At 36.4% G+C, this 24189-nt stretch overlaps 1 protein-coding gene across 13 annotated transcripts in view; it reads left to right on the forward strand.

Moving 5' to 3' along the window:
- Nucleotides 1-24189, forward strand: part of LOC137244157 (sphingomyelin phosphodiesterase) — a 162896-nt gene that overhangs the window by 79609 nt on the left and 59098 nt on the right. The window lies entirely within an intron of this gene.

The following is a 24189-nucleotide window of genomic DNA, read 5'->3' on the forward strand; positions in this document are numbered from 1 at the left end:
ATCTCGAAACGGTGTCCACCTATATAACTAAGGCCCAATCCCTTTTAAAATACTCATTAACACCTTTCGTTTGATGCCCATATTGTGCAAACAAATTCTAGGGTCACCCCTGGTCCACCTTTATGGCGATATCTCGAAACGGCGTCCACCTATGGGACTAATGATTACTCCCTTTTAAAATGCTCATTAACACCTTTCATTTGATACCCATATCGTACAAACGCATTCTAGAGTCACCCCTGGTCCATCTTTACGGCGATATCTCGAAAAGGCGTCCATCTATAGAACTTAGGTCCACGCCCTTTTAAAATACTCATTAATACCTTTCATTTGATACCCATATCGTACAAACGCATTCTAGAGTCAACCCTGATCCACCTTTATGGCTATATCCCTAAATGGCGTCCACCTATAGAACTATGGCCCACTCCCTCTTAAAATACTCATTAACTCCTTTCGTTTGATACCCATATTGCACAAACGAATTCTAGAGTCACCCCTGGTCCACCTTTATGGCGATATCTCGAAACGGCGTCCACCTATGGAACTAAGGATTACTTCCTTTTAAAATGCTCATTAACACCTTTCATTTGATGCCCATATTGTGCAAACAAATTCTAGGGTCACCCCTGGTCCACCTTTATGGCGATATCTCGAAACGGCGTCCACCTATGGAACTAAGGATTACTCCCTTTTAAAATGCTCATTAACACCTTTCATTTGATACCCATATCGTACAAACCCATTCTAGAGTCACCCCTGGTCCATCTTTACGGCGATATCTCGAAAAGGCGTCCATCTATAGAACTTAGGTCCACGCCCTTTTAAAATACTCATTAATACCTTTCATTTGATACCCATATCGTACAAACGCATTCTAGAGTCAACCCTGATCCACCTTTATGGCTATATCCCTAAATGGCGTCCACCTATAGAACTATGGCCCACTCCCTCATAAAATACTCTTTAATGCCTTTCATTTGATACGCATGTCATACAACACATTCCAGGGTTTCCCTCGGTTCATTTTTCTACATGGTTATTTTCCCTTATGTTGTCACCATAGCTCTCAACTGAGTATGTAATGTTCGGTTACACCCGAACTTAACCTTCCTTACCATGTTTCATCCCTTTTTTCGTATTTGGTATAGAATTATGGCATTTTTTTCATTTTTCGTAATTTTTGATATCGAAAAAGTGGGCGTGGTCATAGTCGGATATCGTTCATTTTTCATACCAAGATAAAGTGAGTTCAAGTAAGTACGTGAACTAAGTTCATTAAAGATATGTCGATTTTTGCTCAAGTTATCGTGTTAACGGCCATGCGGAAGGACAGACGGCCGACTGTGTATAAAAACTGGGCGTGGCATTAATCGATTTCGCCCATTTTCACAGAAAACAGTTAACGTCGTAAAATCTATGCCCCTTCCAAATTTCAAAAGGATTGGTTAATTTTTGTTCGACTTATGGCGTTAAAAATATCCTAGACAAATTAAATGAAAAAGGGCGGAGCCACGCTCATTTTGAAATTTTCTTTTATTTTTGTATTTTGTTGCACCATATCATTACTGGAGTTGAATGTTGACTTAATTTACTTATATACTGTAAAGATATTAAATTTTTTGTTAAAATTTTACTTAAAAAAATTTTTTTTTATAAAAGTGGGCGTGGTCCTTCTCCGATTTTGCTAATTTTTATTAAGCGTACATATAGTAATAAGAGTAACGTTCCTGCCAAATTTCATCATGATATCTTCAACGATTGCCTAATTACAGCTTGCAAAAGTTTTAAATTACCTTCTTTTAAAAGTGGGCGGTGCCACGCCCGTTGTCCAAAATTTTACTAATTTTCTATTCTGCGTCATAAGCTCAACTCATATACCAAGTTTCGTCGCTTTAGCTGTCTTTTGTAATGAATTATCGCACTTTTTCGGTTTTTCGAAATTTTCGATATCGAAAAAGTGGGCGTGGTTATAGTCCGATATCGTTCATTTTAAATAGCGATCTGAGATGAGTGCTCAGGAACCTACATACCAAATTTCATCAAGATACCTAAAAATTTACTCAAGTTATCGTGTTAACGGACGGACGGACTGACGGACGGACGGACATGGCTCAATCAAATTTTTTTTCGATCCTGATTATTTTGATATATGGAAGTCTATATCTATCTCGATTCCTTTATATATGTACAACCAACCGTTATCCAATCAAACTTAATATACTCTGTGAGCTCTGCTCAACTGAGTATAAAAAAAGCGCAGAGCTGCAATGTGTCGAAGATCATGTGCAGGTCTTACAATCTTAGATTATTAAAGCTACTCTTATCATTGAGAAGAGGGGACTATAGGATCAAGATGGGTATCCTGTCTGAGCACTGCCTTTTGGCGTCATATGCTTTTTAGTAAGGTTATGTCAGTTTTAGCAGATGGAGGAAGTGCAGCTTAGAGGAGATAACGATCGAGCACGTCTTGTGCTCGTTCCCCGCGCTTGCGTTTTTTCAGTTTGGTCGTTGAGCAAACTTCTGGTAACACTATAGACTTACTCAGTCTATGTGAGGATCAGTCAGCGTAACCTAATCTAACCTTACTATAAGAGAAATTGTATGAAAAATAAAAACTTTTTCAATGTAATGATCCGTACTTCGCTTAGCGGGTTTCCTTTTACATCGTACTACTTCGGGTTGTGAACTGTGTTTGAAGTTCTATGGCCGAAGCTCACCGGAAATTTGCAAAGATTTTGGAACTTTTCCTCGAGATATCTCGAGAAAAATAAAAAAAAATTGATAAAAATGCGAGTGTAAACGTTTAGTAAAAAAGATTCGGTACAAAGTAAGATTTTCCCGATTCGGATAAGGCCAAGTTCTCTCTACTAAATTATTTCTTAAAAACACCTTATTTTCCAGATATTTTGAAAGAATTGTTGAGTTTTGTTTTCATTCAACTGAGTTTTTACTTCTACTGCAGAATTTTGCTGGGCGGAATTAGTAGCTTTTATCGCGGCGTCGACGATATCAGAATTCGTATCCGCCAATGGCTAAAGCTAGACATTGGGAATATCCCTGATGTGTTTATGTGACCGTATATATGTATACAGATTTGAGTTTAATTAAACACAATAATAATTAATCTTAATAATAAATAATAATAATAATAATAATATAATAATCTTAATAATCTTAATAATTAATAATAATTTTGAACATCCACGTCGATGGCTCTACGCTAACGACTGTCCTATACCCCAAAATCTTGGGTGTGACGTTTGATCAGGATCTACATTTTGGTGAGCACGCAGCCGCAATTGTTCCGAGAATTCAGAGCCGTAACAAAATCCTCAAATCCCTTGCTGGCAGTACCTGGGGAAAAGATAAAGAAACGCTCATGACTACATACAAAACAATTAGCCAGCCGATTACGTGCTACGCGTCACCCATATGGTCGCCAAGCCTAAAAATTACCCACTGGAAGAAGCTACAGGCCTGCCAAAATACTGCTCTCAGAATTGCCACGGGCTGTCTTCTTATGTCCCCAGAACACCATCTACATAATGAGGCGAGAATACTCCCCATCAGGGAAAGAAACGAGATGCTGACCAAACAGTTCCTGTTGAATACCCAGAAACCTGGGCATCCCAACAGACATCTGATTGACGAGCCAGCACCGCCTAGGGGCTTAAGGAGTCATCTCCGTAAGCATTTTGAGGAAATACGGCATCTGAGAACACAGCCGTATGAAGCGAAAAAACACAAGCAGGTCCTTGGTGAACTCCACAAACAGGCGTCGGACCTTTATGCCGGGAATTGCCCGGTGAACCCAGTACTCAAAGTAAAGTATCCAAAACTTGCGGAAGAGGAACGCATACTCCCCAGGGAAACGCGTGTCACTCTGGCTCAACTTCGTTCTGGATACTGTAACAGGCTAAACTCTTACCTATCCAGAATCAACCCCGACATACAAAATGTATCCCCCGCTTGCAATGTGTCCCCACATGACACCAACCATCTCTTTAATTGTAATGTGGAACCAACGCCTCTAACACCCCTTTCCCTATGGTCCACCCCTGTTGAAACAGCAAGTTTCCTTGGACTCCCGTTAGAGGATATTGATGACAGTTTGTGATCGGTAGCGTCTGTTAGGTGGGGCGAAGCACTGCTACAACAACAACAACAACAACATCTTTTACGTGCCACAGAGTAACCATGATATTTTTCATGACTTCGTACATATTGTTTTCGCGGAACATACTTGCTTGTTTTTAAATGCACTTAAAGAGTAAAGGGTGACAATGGTTCTTTGCCCAATTTTTCTTAAAAATTTGAAACTACAACTTTGGCTCGCTGTACAAAGATTAACAAAATGCCGAGAAAATCCTTAGCAACATGTTGGATCAACTCGTGTCAACCTACTGCCGCCTCCGAGATTAATTAGAAACATTTATTTGCGAGTGTACAGTATAATTATGAAAAAAAATTACTCGGTGTGAATTTCGGTATACAATTATTTCCCGCGGTCAAACGGATGATTCGCTTGCTCACGACATATCGCATACCTAAATCAATAAGTGCTAGCTAAAAAATCTGGAATTTCGAAGTTATGTATACCACCGGTATTCCCAATTCAATATCTACCGAACTGTAAACTCGATTTACTAAAACGTACACTAATCAGTGAGAAAAGGCTTTGTAAAAATAAAAGTTGCATTAACGCAAGTTGGAGAAGAAGTCAGTTCTCTGAACATTGCTATTTTTTTAGTTGACCACTGTTTTGATCTGTGTGCGATATGTGCGGGTCCACATCAAACCGCAATATTTAACAAATTTGAAAAAAAAGTGAGCCCTTGACTTGCTGATTTCTTTAATAATTTTTAAAAATAGTTTGACAGTTGCATAGTTGTCGTTTGAGTGAAAATGGCTTTAAGTCACTGATTGTATAACGTGATACGGGCCAGTCCTAAAGGGACATATTAATTAACCTGAATTCATTATCTAAACCTATTTTTAAAGCTGTAATTGCTCATACACAATTATATTATATTTTATTATTTTGTATTACATTTGTTTATCTCTACGTAGTCAGTAAGTATATTTTTGGACTAGACTACTTTTGAAATTTGTAACTGATCAAATTAATTGCATACTAAAGTAAACTTGCCCATACATAAAAAATAAACCTCGAAATTACTTATGGTGTAAATATTTAATTTTGGGTTTGACGTTCACCTATGTCTTTTTTTAGAAAAGCACGAAATGTCCTTGTTTCATAGAATGTCCTGCAAAACTCAGTTTCTTTTAACCCTCAAGACAGAAATATGTTTCAACAGAAAAATAAATTGATGCAATTTGGGTTTAAATGAGTGGTGTTCATACAACTCAATCTAGCTTACATAATAATAATTTTATAGCTGGTTGGCTCATCTCTACAGCAACAACATACCTTTATTCAGACTGTCAAAATGTGCGTGTTGGTATTAGGCGAATGGAATGGAATGAAAACATAAAACTTTGAAATTTTTGTGTGTTGTAAGAAAATGTGTTCAATGTTTTGTTTTCATTTAGAGTTTCCCTTCTTCTTTTGACAATCCCTACTCCAGTGAAATGAAAAAAATACAATCAGCTGATGAGATTACCCAACCATATAGTTGAGCCATGCGTAACTGACGTTTAAATCTACTCAATAAACACACTCTACAAGGTTGCATTTGCAGTTTGAAACAATTTTTTTTTTTTTTTTTCATTGGCAATTTACTATATGATAAATTACGTAATAAATTGCCCAAATGGTATAAATTGCCCAAATGGTATAAATTGCCAATTTGGTGTGTGTTTGTACATAGTATTATTCTCGTTCATTTCGGTTCGATACTTTTTTTAATACTACTTGCAAATACTTGCGGCCGCCATGGTGTGGTTATAGCGTGCTCCGCATATCACACCGAAAATTCTGGGTTCAAGTCGCGGGGAACATCAACAATTTAGAAACAAGTTTTTTTTTAATTAAAAACAAGTAAGGAAGGTTAAGTTCGGGTGTAACCGAACATTAAATACTCAGTTGAGAGCTATGGTGGCAACATAAGGGAAAATAACCATGTAGGAAAATGAACCGAGGGCAGGGGCAGATACAGGTCTCCAGATGAGGGGGGGCGATCATGGCCGAAAGCTCAAAATCCATTTTTGCCATGGAAGTCAGTAATATAAATTAATGATTAACTTCAGAACACCATTTTGACATAATTACAATTAAACGTATCGAATTTATCTTAAAGCACTCAAATTAGCTCAACTAATTGAAAGAATTCGAACAAAAAACAATCAAGAAATGATTTTATACAGCTCAAAGGTAGAAGCTAGTTCTTTCTGATAAGAGAGTTTCACTTGTGGCTTTAACTAAGTGGAGTTATTTTGAATCTATATCTATTGCAGCAATCAAAAAAGGAAAAAAAGAGATGAATAATTTGACTTCAGACCCCATTCTTGGAAACGAATGAACTTTTGTTTGCAACGAATGAACCTTTGTTTACAATTGAATGAACAGACAGCTGATTTCGAGCCCCATTCCTGGAAACGAATTGAGAGAGAATAAAAGTTTCGTATCAGGTCATCAGTGGCTCTGATATTGCATAAATGAAACGACATATTAGGTGTGTTCCGGAACTTTTATAAAAAAAAATGAAGTTGGTTGGTGATATGAAGAATTTTTTTATGTTTTGCAAGGTCACCATGTTTCAACTATTTTATTCACAAACCATGGCATATCTGCGGCAATAAGCGGAAAAAGCAAAACTCACTTATTTATTATTTACCTTTTTTCGCTAGACAAGCAGACAAAAGAAGATAAGAAATATTTCATTCAATCTCAATTTTACGGAAATCTAAAAAATGCATTTAAATTTCTGGCAAATTAAGCACGCCCAATATTTATTCAGGGGGGGGGGGGGGGGCGATCGCCCCATCGCCTCTCCCCTGTATCCGCCATTGACCGAGGGTAACCCAGGAATGTGTTTGTATGACATGTGTATCAAATGAAAGGTATTAAAGAGTATTTTAAGAGGGAGTGGGCCATAGTTCTATAAGTGGCCGCCATTTAGGGATATCACCATAAAGGTGGATCAGGGTTGACTCTAGAATTTGTTTGTGCGATATGGGTATCAAATGAAAGGTGTTAATGAGTATTTTAAAAGGGAGTGATCCTTATTTCCAAAGGTGGACGCCGTTTCGAGATATCGGCATAAAGGTGGACCAGGGGTGACTCTAGAATGCGTTTATACAATATGGGTATCAAACGAAAGGTGTTAATGAGTGTTTTAAAAGGGCGTGGGACTTAGTTCTGTAGGTGGACGCCTTTTCGAGATATCGCCCTAAAGGTGGACCAGGGGTGACTCTAGAATGTGTTTGTACGATATGGGTATCAAATTAAAGGTATTAATGAGGGTTTTAAAAGGAAGTGGTGGTAATTGTATAGGTGGTCGCCTTTTCGAGATATTGGCATAAAGGTGGACCAGGGGTGACTCTGGAATGCGTTTGTACAATATGGGTATCAAACGAAAGGTGTTAATGAGTATTTTAAAAGGGCGTGGGGCTTAGTTCAATAGGTGGACGCCTTTTCGAGATATTGCCATAAAGGTGGACCAGGGGTGACTCTAGAATGTGTTTGTACAATATGGCTATCAAACGAAAGGTGTTAATGAGTATATTAAAAGGACGTGGGGCTTAGTTCTATAGGTGGACGCCTTTTCGAGATATCGCCATAAAGGTGGACCAGGGGTGACTCTAGAATGTGTTTGTACGACATGGGTATCAAATTAAAAGTATTAATGAGGGTTTTAAAAGGGAGTGGTGGTAGTTGTATAGGTGGTCGCCTTTTCGAGATATCGGCATAACGGTTGACCAGGGGTGACTCTAGAATGCGCTTGTACAATATGGGTATCAAACGAAAGGTATTAATGAGTATTTTAAAAGGGGGTGGGCCTTAGTTCTATAGGTGGACGCCTTCTCGAGATATAGCCATAAAGGTGGACCAGGGGTGACTCTAGAATATATTTGTACGATATGGGTATCAAATGAAAGGTGTTAATTAGTATTTTAAAAGGGCGCGGGGCTTAGTTCTATAGATGGACGCCTTTTCGAGATATCGCCATAAAGGTGGACCAGGGGTGACTCTAGAATGTGTTTGTACGATATGGGTATCAAATTAAAGGTATTAATGAGGCTTTTAAAAGGGAGTGGTGGTAGTTGTATATGTGAAGGCGTTTTCCAAATATCGAGAAAAATGTGGACCAGGGTGACCCAGAACATCGTCTGTTGGATACCGGTAATTTATTTATATATATAATACCACGAACAGTTTTCGTGCCAAGATTTCAAGGGTTTTTTATTTCGACTTGCAGACCTTTTTCATTTTCTTCTACTTAATATGGTAGGTGTCACACCCTTTTTACAAAGTTTTTTTCTAAAGTTATATTTTGCGTCAACAGACCAATACAATTACCATGTTTCATCTCTTTTTTCGTATTTGGTATAGAATTATTGCATTTTTTTCGTTTTTCGTAATCGAAAAAGTGGGCGTGGTCATAGTCCGATTTCGGCCATTTTTGATACCAAAGATATATCGATGTTTGCTCAAGTTATTGTGTTAACGGCCGAGCGGAACGACAGACGATAGACTGTGTATAAAAACTGGGTGTGGCTTCAACCGATTTCGCCCTTTTTCACAGAAATAAGTTATCGTCCCAGAATCTAAGCCTCTACCAAATTTCACAAGGATTGGTAAATTTTTGTTCGACTTATGGCATTAAAAATATCCTAGACAAATTAAATGAAAAAGGGCGGAGCCACGCCCATTTTGAAATTTTCTTTTATTTTTGCATTTTGTTGCACCATATCATTACTGGAGTTGAATGTTGACATAATTTACTTATATGCTGTAAAGATATTAAATTTTTTGTTAAAATTTGGCTTTAAAAAAAATTGTTTCAAAGTGGGCGTGGTCGTTCTCCGATTTTGCTAATGTTTATTAAGCATACATATAGTAATAGGAGTAACGTTCCTGCCAAATTTCATCACGATATCTCCAACGACTGCGAAATTACAGCTTGCAAACTTTTAAATTACCTTCTTTTAAAAGTGGGCGGTGCCACGCCCATTGTCAAAAATTTTACAAATTTTCTATTCTGCGTCATAAGTTCAACTCACCTACCAAGTTTCATCGCTTTATTCGTCTTTGGTAATGAATTATCGCACTTTTTAGGTTTTTCGAAATTTTCGATATCGAAAAAGTGGGCGTGTTTATAGTCCGATATTGTTCATTTTAAATAGCGATCTGAGATGAGTGTCCAGGAACCTACATACCAAATTTCATCAAGATACCTCAAAATTTACTCAAGTTATCGTGTTAACGGACAGACGGACGGACGGACGGACGGACATGGCTCAATCAAATTTTTTTTCGATCCTGATGATTTTGATATATGGAAGTCTATATCTATCTCGATTCTTTTATACCTGTACAACCAACCGTTATCCAATCAAAGTTAATATGCTCTGTGAGCTCTGCTCAACTGAGTAGAAAAAGTTTTTTTAAGCGGGGTCACCCCTCGGCAGTGACTTGGCAAACACTCCGAGTGTATGTCTGCCATGAAAAGCTTCTTTAGTGATATCTCTTCTGCCTTGCAAATACCGTTCGGAGTCAATATAAAACATTCAAGTCCCGTCCCGCCAATTTGTAGAAAAAATTAAAAGGAGCACCACGCAAATTGAAAGAGAAGTTCGGCCTAGACTCTCTTCAGAGGTATATCGTTCCTTGCATTTATTTATTTACTTGCAAGTGCATACTTTCATGGTTTTGTTTCATCCCTAAATCTAACTGATGGGAAGTACGCAAATGCATTAAAGTTTTATCGATGTTGGTGTTTCTTTGTCGGTTATTGATCCGTAACGTTCCGTCAAAAGTAAGTAACCCGACCATCGCGTGCACGATTTGATATGACTACATTGAACCTTCTAGGTCATATAACCCCCTCCTTACGTGAGGAATTTGTGGTTGCCAGAACCTTGCCTGCTAAATAAACGGCATTCGCCACAGGCAGTGAAGTGGAGGTGGAACATTTGTTTAGGAAATCGTCGAAAATCGTCAGTTGATTCTCGTTTCATCAAAATATGAAAAAATGCCATTGTTCCCTTCCACAGCTTAGACTTACAAGGTAGTCCGAGTTGTAGATATAAAATGTAAAACGAGTGGAAGAAAAAGTTTGAGCCTGGGGGGGAAGGGGGGGAGGGCTGGCTAGTACATTGTACCACCAGTACTATTGTGTTGTACAGCATTTGTATCAGCAGTGCTCAGACGGTAGAAGAGAGACCCTGCTGATACATAAATGTAACAATATGAAATACTACTGCTACATATAAGCACAAGCTCATTGAAACTCCACAATCTTAAGCAAATCCATATTAATGTTTCACTAAATATGTATATTTATGCTTGTAAATATAATAAATATCTTCAATTTAAAAAATTGTTTGGCACTAGTTAGTTATTAAATTCTAAAGGGAAGGTCTAATACAAAGTCAAAGAATTGTTCGCAAAATTGTGTATACCTACACTGAAATGAGTTTAGTTTTGCTGTATAATGTGTTAATTTTTCAAGGGCAGAATATGTGTACTATGTGTACATAAAATAGATACAAGCAAATAAAAAATAATAATTATGTATGTACAAATTTGCATTTACAAGTAGTTCATATGTAGGAAAATAAAAATTATCGCCATTATAAAAACTGCTGTTACACACCAAAAAGTTGAACCTTAAAAATTACCAAAAGTCTAATGACATCAGACCTTAATTTAATAAGGAATATTAGTTAAATGGCGTATTCCTGATAATTCGATGGTAGCGTGCTCGCCTAGCACACCGAGGATCCTGGGTTTAAATCCCGGCAACACCGAAATCTTATTATTTTTTTTTGGCAAACACTCTGAGTGTATTTCTGCAAGAAAGGTTACTCAGTGAAAATTCATCTGACTTTAAAGGTCGCGCGGAGGTGGCAATGGAATTGGAAGAGAACCTCGCCCTAAATCTCCACCAAGATATATCGCCAAGTATTTCTTTTCATTATCACGCTTACACGTCTAAACTTTTTGTTTAAATCTTAAATTTTTTGGTCTACATATATGACTAAAACAAATCTAAAATAAACGAGGTCATATGAATGGTATTGAGTTCAAAGAATTTGGTTTAAATTTTAGTCCAAGATTTCCATTTTTCAAACCCAGAAACACTTATGTTAAAACGTTTCGGCTTAGATTTAAACCCTTATGTTTAAATGAGAAACTGCAAAATACTAGAATTAAAACATTTCTGTTTGCTTTTTTAACCCTTGAGTTTATATTTTAACATTTCATAAGGTAGAATTGAAACATTGCAGTTTAAGTTTTAAACCAAAAATGGTCCATATTAAAAACCACAGAATCTGCTTAAAATTTCTCAGATTGAATTTATATGTACACTTTTCGATTTATGTTTAAAAAATAATACATTTACTAATTTCCTATTGAACAAAATATTTTAATTTAGAATAATAGTTATTACCCCGATCTAAATTCTTTTCATAAAACGCCAAAATACTCACTGCTAATTTGGACGCTTTGATCGCCTTGTCTTTTTATAGGAGTCCGTTCTTCAAAATAAGGAACATCCAGCAGGAGAAAGTGCAGCCGATAAATTGAAAAATTAAATTTGCAATGTTTTCTTTTGCAATATTGCTGCCACGCTCGGTGCGAAATGCTATTCCTTCACCTTAAGCGTAGTGAATATGCAGAAAGCCTGTTTCTAGAACTTTCAGCTATCTCGGGAACCAGAATTCTGACACCGGATTCAGATATAAATATATATTCGCTTTTGAGGCTTAAATTTGTCTGCCTGTGTTATACGTGGGAACCTATTTATTTGTACAGTTACTTTGATACACACAGCATCGATTGATCATAGTGCACGTGAACACAGAACGTCCAGCGTTTCCTCCTGAAGCCCTCACATCCTTCATTTGCTGTTAGTGGCGGGGTTATTTTATTATGAATTTACAATGTTCGAAATAGAATATGCATGCAGAACATAATTTTGAAACAACTTCGTTCAATTGTTGAATATTTTTTATAAAATTTGCGCTGAATGTCGCTATCGACACTTTGTTAATGAAGTTTATTTCGCGACAATGCACCAGCGGTTCAATTACATTCACAATAAACTACTAAATCACAGATAATCAAGTCACAAAAGAACGCCTGGCTCAGCGAAGACAGTCACTCGAAATTAATTATCCAATCATCCATTACAAATTCTAGTAAACGTAGATGACGCACCACCAGTGCTGGCCACTTTGAAGCTTTACGAGATCCAAATAAGAAACATCTAAAAAAATTTTAAGAATAAACGAGTTATAGGAAGTGGTGATAATCGTTTAAAATAATTTTACAATATAAAAATACATTTATCCATTACAATTTACTCGTTCACTAAACAAATAAATAATAAAAAATAAATGTAAGGCGCGATAACCTCCGAAGAGATCTAAGGCCGAGCTTCTCTTCCAATTTGCGTCGTGCTCCTCTTGATTTTCCCTACAAATTGGCCGAACGGGACCTACATGATTTTATGCCGACTCCGAACGACATCTGCAAGGCAGATGAGTTTTCACTTTTCATGGCAGAAATACACCCGGAGCGCTTGCCAGACACTGCCGAGGGGCGACCCGCTTAGAAAAATTTTCTTCTAATTCAAAAACCTTATTTCTAAAATTTTTGATGTTGCCTTGCCCGGGGTTTGAACTCAGGGCATCCGGTGTGGTAGGCGGAGCACGCTACCATCACACTACGGTGGCCGCCAAATACTCTTTTAAAATTCAAGTTGAATTATAAAACAAGGCTTTAAATTTTATGCTAAAACTTAAATTTCCCGATTTTACTGCCCTTTTTCTATGGACGGCAGTATATGTACATATGTAGGTCATCTGGTAACCCTATCCGCGGTAGGCTTTGATTGGTCTATCGAGCCTGTCTTTAATTAAAGCCGACGTCGGCATACTGTATATTTATGGATTTCCTCTGAAAATCTTGTTTTTCAACCAATACTGAGGATATGCTTTTCTAGTTTTAGTGCCATGCGTCCCAAATCCACCTTGATCTAGACAATCTAATCCCTTATTGAAGCACATAAATGACTCCGAAGAGTCATATACGAAGAAAATTATGAGCGGTTTATGAGCCTATTAGGAGTCATATCGGACTGTTATTTATCTAATGTATGAAATTAAGCTCATATTGGTCGACCATCGGGAAGAAGGGAAATACTCATAAATGGGCTCATAATGCGCGTAAAGTATCCGAATTAGGACTCCTTCTTAACTATTTTTTTACTCCGAATGTTTGCTGTGTAGGTACTATATACAATTTTGTACATGTATTGTGATTTGCCCTTCAATATGCAAAAAATTGAGCAGCACTGATTATTACAAATGTAATAGATAGACAAATAATATTTTACTTTCTTGTTAAATTCGTTTTAATTAACTTGAATTCTGTATCCTTTAATCATAATATGTTATTTTTATGTTAGATATGTGTTGTTAATTAATAAAAACAAAAAACTTTTGTTTGGAAATGCAATGAAATAAATCAAATGTAAGAAATGTGAAATTGGGGATTTTGAGTTTGGGGATTTTGAATTTGGGGATTTTGAATTTGGGGATTTTGATTTGGGGATATTGATTTTGGGGATAACGTGGTAGACCCCTTGGACCGTCCACATTTCAAAACAACACATTTTTTGTCGATCGTTTTTATTTTTGTTAAAGAAACACTTTTAAACAATTCGAGTACGCGCACAATGTAAATTCACTTTAGAATAATCGAATTCCATATAACTGGACAATTCGTTCTAATTTTTTGCTATTCTGGCGCACTTTTCACTTGTCATTATGAGTGGGAGCAGTGGGCGAAATGCTGATTTAGACAGTTCAATCAGTACAATTTGTATATATTGGGGTAGGTCTAGTTGGGAAAGTCTATTTGGAATAATTTAGATGAATACAAAGTATTGCACACTCATAAATATATGTATTTATTGATTTCTTTAAGCACATACTATCCATACATAATATGTACAATGAATTTGTTAGATTTTAATTAGATTTTAGAAATTTAGTTTTCTTAACACTTTATCTTGGGATCATTTGAATACACAATGCATTTTTATAGGGTCTAGCACGTTATCCCCAAAATCAAAATCCCCAAAACCAAATCCCCAACACAAAATCCCAAAATCAAAATCCCCAAAATCAAAATCCCCAATATCAAAATCCCCAAAATCAAAATCCCCAAAATCAAAATCCCCAAACTCATAATCCCTAACACAAAATCCCCATTTTATGTGTGAAATAAATTCAAATTAGGTTTAAAATCGCCGCGACCAAAAAAGGCTAATAATCCACACCAACTTTCTGCATAGGCGGCCTTCGGCCGCGCTTATATAAAACAACCCTGGGCTACGCCATGCCAAGTCCAGGTGTGTGGTATAACCGTGGCTACCGCCACGGTGGTGTCCTTCTGCGTAGTACACGCTTCTGTTAGCTTGTTCGAACTATGTATATATGGATAAGTAAAAATATGTATTGCCAAAACGTGAATATATAGTTATACATACATAAATATGAATGAAAGAGGAAAGAGATATGCTATTTTTCACACGGTCATGATGTTTATCATACCACTGGGATTTTGTGTTTGGGGATTTTGAATTTGGGGATTATGTGTTTGGGTATTTTTTTTTTCTTTGGGGATTTTGTGTTTGGGTATTTTTCTTTTGGGGATTTCGTGGCACTCCCATTTTTATACCATATCACATTCTCGCTTTGTCACATTTTTACCATTTTGGACATTTTTATTTCTGCTATCACGTTTAAATTTTTTTTGACAATTTTCTATTCATTTTAAAAACTTTTATTTAAATGAACGGCCCCAAAACCGTTGCCATTTCAACGCTTTCATATGTAAGGATAGATATACATACATACATTTATGCAATTACCATCGTAGCCCTATTTTTAACTTTTATAAAATGTTTCTACACATATTTGCATTTGCACTATCACCACTTACACTTAACATTTTGCTATTTTACCATTTTAATATTTTTTATTTAATTAGAAGCACAGTTATTTTCTATTGGATAACCAAAACAAACTATGTAAATGAAAAAATAAACAAACAAAGGTGACAAAAATGGTCGCGCACCACGAACAAAGCAAGAAAGAAATGAAAATGACAGACCAGAAAATTACGCATAGAGAACTCCTATTCTTGATTTTCTAGAGGAACTTCAGCCTGTTTCAGCGCCATATTGCAACTCTACAGTGCGCCCTCTTGTATATCTATTCTCTTTGCTAATATGTATATGAGAGCACACAGCTAGGTATAGAATGTTTGATTTCGCCAGAAGTTGTTTTAAACTATGTCTATTTATTAAATGTTTTATTATCGAGTGCTAAGTGACCGAAATTGTATAACTGCACACATTTGCCTAAAACGCGGAGAACAGGTCCCAAAAATTCCATTTAATGAGTAAAGGCCCAAACACATTCAAATTTTGCGTTGTGATGGCGCTTACATTGCTTCAACAGCTGACTTTGATACCGCAAGTTGTCAATGCCTTTTCTAATCGACAGACAACACAATGCTAGCATACTCCCATGCAGTGTGATCCCTAAAAAAGCTGTGAAAAAAGTCTCCGAATTTCGCTGAAATTTTATATTTACCCTGTTTTGCGCAGGGAGTGGGACATTTAAATATTTCATTGACTTATAACTATTGTCTCTATGTTATATACAAAAAGGCTACTAATTTATTTCGTCATTTTTAGCGAAAACTGCAATAAATATATATATTTTAAAACAAATACGTCAAAAACGGAAATACTATACATAAAAATAAATAAATTTAAGGCGCGATAAACTCTGACGAGATTTTAGGCCGAGATTCTCTTCCAATTTGCGTCATGCTCCTTTTAATTTTTTCTACAAATTGGCGGGACGAACCTACTTGTTTTATACCGATTCCGACGGCATCTGCAAGGCATATGAGTTTTCACTGAGAGCTTTTCATGGCCGAAATACACTCGGAGTGCTTGCCAAATACCGCAGAGGGGCGACCTCGCTTAAAAATATTTTCTTCTAATTGAAAAACTTGTTTCTAAAATTTTTTATGTTGCTTTTCCCGGGGCGTGAACCCATTATCTTCGGTGTGGTAGGCGGAGCGCGTTACCATCACACCACGGCGTCCGCATACTATACATAGCTCCTCAAATATTTCAAACACAAAAAATTTAAAACTTAATATTAAAACAAGTTCCCTTTTTGTAAGTAACTTTTCAATTGATAATTTTTTCTGCTGGGTTCATCTACTGTTTTTTTACCTCCTAAATAAATGTGATCATACCATTATTAAAAACCTATTCATTCAGTACAACGACACTGAGTGTTGTGCATATTAACAAAGTTAATCTGTATTGTTTATACTCTGCTGAGCAAAGCTCCCAGAGTATATTAACTTTTTAGTAGGCATTGTTTTTTGCTATGGAACAGTGCATAAAGCTTTGGTCATACATAGCTGTACAATTTGATAATAAACGTAAGTATATACATATGTATACATATCCAACGATCCACAATTCTCTTTGACTACTAGATGGACCATGCGAACTCTTTTGTCACTATTTTCAATAATTAGGACAGTTTAAACAAATAAAATAAATACTTGGCGTGATTTACCTCCGAAGTGATTTAGGCGGAGCGGCTCCTCCAATTTAAATCGCGCTCCTTTTCACTTTTCCATACAAATCGGGGGAGGAACCCACATGTTCTATGCCGACCTCGAAAGTCATCCGCAAGTTCTTGCAAACTCATTTATTTCAATTTTTTCCTGTACATAACCCAACCACGTCTCACCGATATTCGAACCACGGATAAATCTGCTAAAACTGCAGTCGCCTAACAACTAAGCTTTGCTAGCTACTTGTATTTTTCCTTCCTTAATTGCTTAAAGAAAGAACTAAATGCAGTAGAATCTCTAAAAAAAGTTTGAAAAAATACAGGAATAAAAATTCTAAACTCACGGGTTAAAAAATTTGTAGAACAGCTGGGCTTAAAAAGCTGCGAGTACATTTTTTAGGGCGGTACGAGGACGTTCAAATTCCGCTTTTGTAGAACTTTAAAACCCACTCTTAACTGGTTCAGTTGTAGGTGGTTCTCAGATAGTGGGAGCATTTGATTAATTCATTTAAATACAGGCGCTGTTGGTACAGAAGTGGTTACCAACTCTTCCGCTCATCCAATTTGCATCAGCTCAGATGTAGTCATAAAAATATAGTGAGGAACTGTCACTTTGCGCTTTGCGTAAGTATCTCTTATATTTTCTCTCGGGCAGTATCCATACTTGTGGATAACCAAGCCATGGATTTCCATTTTAAAATAACGTAATAACGCAATTAGTGCAATTATATGAATATTTATGATTGGTATATTACGTTCTTAGTCACAATGAATGAAACAAAAGTGCATAAAGAAAATGACTGATTACTTATATTCGTATATACCGTCATTAATTAATTTATCTCCTCCATTTAGTGTGCTGTGAAAAAATGTTTATATTTAACAAATTCATCACGTGATTCAAATTTCCCCACACGGTTAACCCTTCGATGAGTGACAGTTCTGAACTTCACGGCCGTGTGAAAAGATCCCTACGGACCTTTGTTTGTAAATCATGTTTTTTTCATATACACAATTTTTTTTTGATTTTTTTTTTTGTTTTTATTGTTTATAACTAAATTATACATACAAAAATAATTTTTTCAATTAAAAATTTTTTTTTTGCTTGAATTTTCTTAAGACTATTATAAAGAAGTAAGGAAGGTTAAGTTCGGGTGTAACCGAACATTACATACTCAGTTGAGAGCTATGGTGAGAACATAAGGGAAAATAACCATGTAGGAAAATGAACCGAGGGAAACCCTGGAATGTGTTTGTATGAAATGTGTATCAAATGAAAGGCATTAAAGAGTATTTTATGAGGGAGTGGGCCATAGTTCTATAGGTGGACGCAATTTAGGGATATAGCCATAAAGGTGGATCAGGGTTGACTCTAGAATGCGTTTGTACGATATGGGTTTTAAAAGGGAGTGGTGGTTGTGGTATAGGTGGTCGCCTTTTCGAGATATCGCCATAAAGGTGGACCAGGGGTGACTCTAGAATGCGTTTCTACGATATGGGTATCAAATGAAAGGTGTTAATGAGTATTTTAAAAGGGAGTAATCCTTAGTTCCACAGGTGGACACCGTTTCGAGATATCGCTATAAAGGTGGACCAGGGGTGACCCTAGAATTTGTTTGTACAATATGGGTATCAAAAGAAAGGTGTTAATGAGTATTTTAAAAGGGAGTGGGCCTTAGTTCTATAGGTGGACGCCGTTTCGAAATATCGCCATAAAGGTGGACCAGGGGTGACTCTAGAATGTGTTTGTACGATATGGGTATCAAATTAATGATATTAATGAGGGTTTTAAAAGGGGGTGGTGGTTGTTGTATAGGTGGTCGCATTTTCGAGATATCGCCATAAAGGTGGACCGGGGGTGACCCTAGAATTTGTTTGTACAATATGGGCATCAAACGAAAGGTGTTAATGAGTATTTTAAAAGGGAGTGGGCCTTAGTTCTATAGGTGGACGCCGTTTCGAAATATCGCCATAAAGGTGGACCAGGGGTGACTCTAGAATGTGTTTGTACGATATGGGTATCAAATTAATGGTATTAGTGAGGGTTTTAAAAGGGAGTAATCCTTAGTTCCATAGGTGGACGCCGTTTCGAGATATCGCCATAAAGGTGGACCAGGGGTGACCCTAGAATTTGTTTGTACAATACGGGCATCAAACGAAAGGTGTTAATGAGTATTTTAAAAGGGAGTGGGTCTTAGTTCTATAGGTGGACGCCGTTTCGAAATATCGCTATAAAGGTGGACCATGGGTGACTCTAGAATGTGTTTGTACGATATGGGTTTTAAAAGGGAGTGGTGGTTGTGGTATAGGTGGTCGCCTTTTCGAGATATCGCCATAAAGGTGGACCAGGGGTGACTCTAGAATGCGTTTGTACGATATGGGTATCAAATGAAAGGTGTTAATGAGTATTTTAAAAGGGAGTAATCCTTAGTTCCGTAGGTGGACGCCGTTTCGATATATCGCCATAAAGGTGGACGAGGGGTGACCCTAGAATTTGTTTGTACAATACGGGCATCAAACGAAAGGTGTTAACGAGTATTTTAAAAGGGAGTGGGCCTTAGTTCTATATGTGGACGCCGTTTCGAAATATCGCCATAAAGGTGGACCAGGGGTGACTCTAGAATGTGTTTGTACGATATGGGTATCAAATTAATGATATTAATGAGGGTTTTAAAAGGGGGTGGTGGTTGTTGTATAGGTGGTCGCATTTTCGAGATATCGCCATAAAGGTGGACCAGGGGTGACCCTAGAATTTGTTTGTACAATATGGGTATCAAAAGAAAGGTGTTAATGAGTATTTTAAAAGGGAATAATCCTTAGTTCCATAGGCGGACGCCGTTTCGAGATATCGCCGTAACGGTGGAGCAGGGGTGACCCTAGAATTTGTTTGTACAATATGGGTATGAAAAGAAAGGTGTTAATGAGTATTTTAAAAGGGAGTAATCCTTAGTTCCATAGGTGGACGCCGTTTCGAGATATCGCCATAAATTAAAGGTGTTAATGAGTATTTTTAAAAGGGAGTGCGCCTTCGTTCTCTAGGTGCTCGCCTTTTCGAGATATCGCCATAAAGGTGGACCAGGGGTGACTTTAGAATATGTTTGTACGATATGAGTATCAAATGAAAGGTGTTAATGAGTATTTTAAAAGGGCGTGTGGCTTAGTTCTATAGGTGGACGCCTTTTCGAGATATCGCCATAAAGGTGGACCAGGGGTGACTCTAGAATGAGTTTGCACGATATTGGTCTCAAATTAAAGGTATTAATGGGAGTTTTAAAAGGGAGTGGTGGTAGTTGTATATGTGAAGGCGTTTTCCAGATATCGACCAAACTGTGGACCAGGGTGACCCAGAACATCATCTCTTGGATATCGCTAATTTATTTATATATGTAGTACCTGCCAAGATTTTAAGGGTTTTTTATTTCGCCCTGCAGAACTTTTTCATTTTCTTCTACTTAATATGGTAGGTGTCACAACCATTTTATAAAGTTTTTTCTAAAGTTATATTTCGCGTCAATAAAACAATCCAATTACCTTACCATGTTTCGTCCCGTTTTTCGTATTTGGTATAGAATTATGGCATTTTTTTCATTTTTCGTAATTTTCGATATCGAAAAAGTGGGCGTGGTCATAGTCGGATTTGGTTCATTTTTCATACCAAGATAAAGTGAGTTCAAGTAAGCACGTGAACTAAGTTCATTAAAGATATGTCGATTTTTGCTCAAGTTATCGTGTTAACGGCCATGCGGAAGGACAGACGGACGACTGTGTATAAAAACTGGGCGTGGCATCAACCGATTTCGCTCATTTTCACAGAAAACAGTTAGCGTCATAAAATCTATGCCCCTACCAAATTTCAAAAGGATTGGTTAATTTTTGTTCGACTTATGGCGTTAAAAGTATCCTAGACAAATTAAATGAAAAAGGGCGGAGCCACGCCCATTTTGAAATTTTCTTTTATTTTTGTATTTTTTTGCACCATATCATTACTGCAGTTGAATGTTGACATAATTTACTTATATACTGTAAAGATATTAAATTTTTTGTTAAAATTTTACTTAAAAAAATTTTTTTTTTAAAAGTGGGCGTGGTCCTTCTCCGATTTTGCTAATTTTTATTAAGCGTACATATAGTAATAGCAGTAACGTTCGTGCAAAATTTCATCATGATATCTTCAACGACTGCCAAATTACAGCTTGCAAAAATTTTAAATTACCTTCTTTTAAAAGTGGGCGGTGCCACGCCCATTGTCCAAAATTTTACTAGTTTTCTATTCTGCGTCATAAAATCAACTCACCTACCAAGTTTCGTCGCTTTATCTGTCTTTTCTAATGAATTATGGCACTTTTTCGGTTTTTCGAAATTTTGGATATCAAAAAAGTGGGCGTGGTTATAGTCCGATATCGTTCATTTTAAACAGCGATCTGAGATAAGTGCTCAGGAACCTACATGCCAAATTTCATCAAGATACCTCAAAATTTACTCAAGTTATCGTGTTAACGGACGGACGGACGGACGGACGGACATGGCTCAATAAAATTTTTTTTCGATCCTGATTATTTTGATATATGGAAGTCTATATCTATCTCGATTCCTTTATATATGTACAACCAACCGTTATCCAATCAAACTTAATATACTCTGTGAGCTCTGCTCAACTGAGTATAAAAAGTTTTAAAATTATTTTTGTTGAGCGTGTACTTCTTGTCCCCCGCCCTGTGCGCAAGTGTTGCAGCGATGTTAAAGTGTGCTATGTTCTCCGCAAACAGCGATGCCGCAGCCGAAGCAGTATGCCCGCGTTTTCCGCTGCCGCCCGTACTCAGAACGGCAAAGGCGACATGACGCTCTACTTGACCTAGCCGCAAACGACGGTGCATTGCCTTCCATCGGTCTTGGTAATACCTGAAATGAAAAGAAAAATAAAAAAACATATAAATATGGGGTATTCCGTCCCATTTCGACCAATTTTGAACCCGACCCCTTTAGAATTGGCCGAAAGTTTTTTCTTTTTCTAGCTTACGAAAGAGGTTTTTCAGAATTTTTTCAAATTTTTTCATCCAACTCAAAAAAAGTTATGAATTTTTAAAAAAACACCGTTTTTTGTTTTCAAAATGCTATAACTTTTTCAAAAATTGACCGTTTGGGATCTTTTTTTTTTACATTTGTTTTTAAATGTACTTTTCGGAAAAAATGCAAACAAATTTTTAAATTTTTTTTTTTTAATTTTTCAGTTTTTCGAAATTTTTTGAATTTCGCCATTTTTTTTCTCATAAAAAACTTCAATAAATTCTACAAACATCCCCACTAATCCCGGAGTGAGCCGATTTTTTTTTATATTTTTTTCTATTTTTATTTTTGAAAATTTTTTTTTCAATTTTATTTATATAGCAAAAAAATGTAGGAAAATGATTTTTAAGTATTCTTTTCTTTATATATTATGGTAATCTACTATTAAAATAACCAGGATTAATGACTGACACAGTAAACATGTAAGTTTAATCGTAGATTACCATAATATATAAAGAAAAAATACTTAAAAATCAGTTTTTTACATTTTCTTGTTATATAAAAAAAATTGATAAAAAAAAATTTAATTCTGAAAATTTTTTTTTCAATTAAATAAAAAAAAATATAAAAAAAATCGGTCCCATCCGGGATTAGTGGGAATGATTGCAGCACTGATTGAAGTTTTTATGAGAAAAAAAAATGGCGAAATTCGAAAAATCTCGAAAAACTGAAAAATTAAAAAAAAAAACTTTAAAAATGTTTTTGTATTTTTTTCAAAAAGTACAGTTAAAAACAAGTTTAAAAAAAACAATATCCCAAACGGTCAATTTTTGAAAAAGTTATAGCATTTTGAAAACAAAAACGGTGTTTTTTAAAAATTCATAACTTTTTTTGAGTTGGATGAAAAAATTTAAAAAAATTCTGAAAAACGTCTTTCGTAAGCTAGAAAAAGAAGAAAAACTTTCAGCCAATTATAAAGGGGTCGGGTTCAAAATTGGTCGAAATGGGATGGAATACCCCATATTTATTTGTTTTTTTATTTTTCTTGTAGTGGCCGAAGTGGGAGTAATTTCAGTTTGAAAAGGCAAAAAGGTCCCTAGGACCTTCTCACTCATCGGAGAGTTAAGCATACCTACCGTTTAATTTAGGTTAATTGTTTCCCAATAATAACTTACCATCAAATCACTTTTCACTTGCCTCCGAAATTATGCAATTCATTGCTGACAAAAAGTTCAAAATCATTTCCGAAAAATTCAGTAATTGAAACTACGAAAATCACACCCCAGAACTTTCATTTAAAACAGGGTAGATGTGGCGTCACCGCCCTATAGGGAAAATCTCTAGTTCCAAACTGGTGCGCTTCTACTACAATCAGAGCCACTAATCAGTTTTATGTACACTTTTTCGAATAGCTCCCAACTAGCTTAAAAATCATTAGTATAAATTTATTCCTTTCAATGGTAGCATTCCTATAATTCCGAACTCGAATAAAAACTTACAATTTAGATGGATTAATTATTTTGATGGTTTTAATTCAAATTCAACATGCTGCTGCCAATACAATTTCATCGCCTTTTCGATAGCTCCAAAATACTTCATAAATATCTGCATATCAACTTCCATCCTAAGATAGTTCTTACTCAGAAGAAAATTTCAAATATTTAACCCTTAAACAGACACAAATTATATTCAAAACCCATTTCGAATTTCGGATTTCTCGAAATTGCTCTCTGAATGAGTTAGCTATGTTCAATATGAATTGCACCAAATATAAGTTGCTTGGATTTGCTTAATGTACTATGTTGAACTATAACGAAATTACCTTGGTGGAACCCTTTTCCTGCTAATTTGCTTACCCATGTGCTATAAAGTTGGTTTTGAAGAGTGAGCAGAATTACTAGTTACTGATGCCGGCCGCCGTGGTACGGTAGTAGCGAGCTCCGCCTACGACATCGAAGGTCCTGGGCTCCATTCCCGTGCAAAGAAACATCGAAAATTTACAACAACATTTTTTCAATTAGCTTCTCAGTGAAAATTCATCTGCTTCTTCATAAAACATGTAGGTCCCATCCCGCCAATTTGTAGAAAAAAATGAAAGGAGCACGACATCGGAAGAGAAGGCCGGCCTTAAATCTTTTCAGAGGCTATTTGTTATTGATTTCTCTACAGGGCGTCTATCGGATGTTTAGGTTCTTGTCCTGTCACTTAATTTTTCTTACCTGCAGACATTGATGACGGAGCATAAAATAGATGAACCAACACTTTTAAATAGTTCATGCAATGCTGCAAGTGAAAAGGAAAGGTGGTGTGAAAAGAGCTTAGTTACTTGAGTAATCACTGCAATTGATTTAAGTGGAATGGTGGCATTCAACG

The sequence above is a fragment of the Eurosta solidaginis genome, chromosome 3 (assembly GCF_040869045.1).
Source record: "Eurosta solidaginis isolate ZX-2024a chromosome 3, ASM4086904v1, whole genome shotgun sequence".
Taxonomy (NCBI): Eukaryota; Metazoa; Arthropoda; class Insecta; order Diptera; family Tephritidae; genus Eurosta; species Eurosta solidaginis.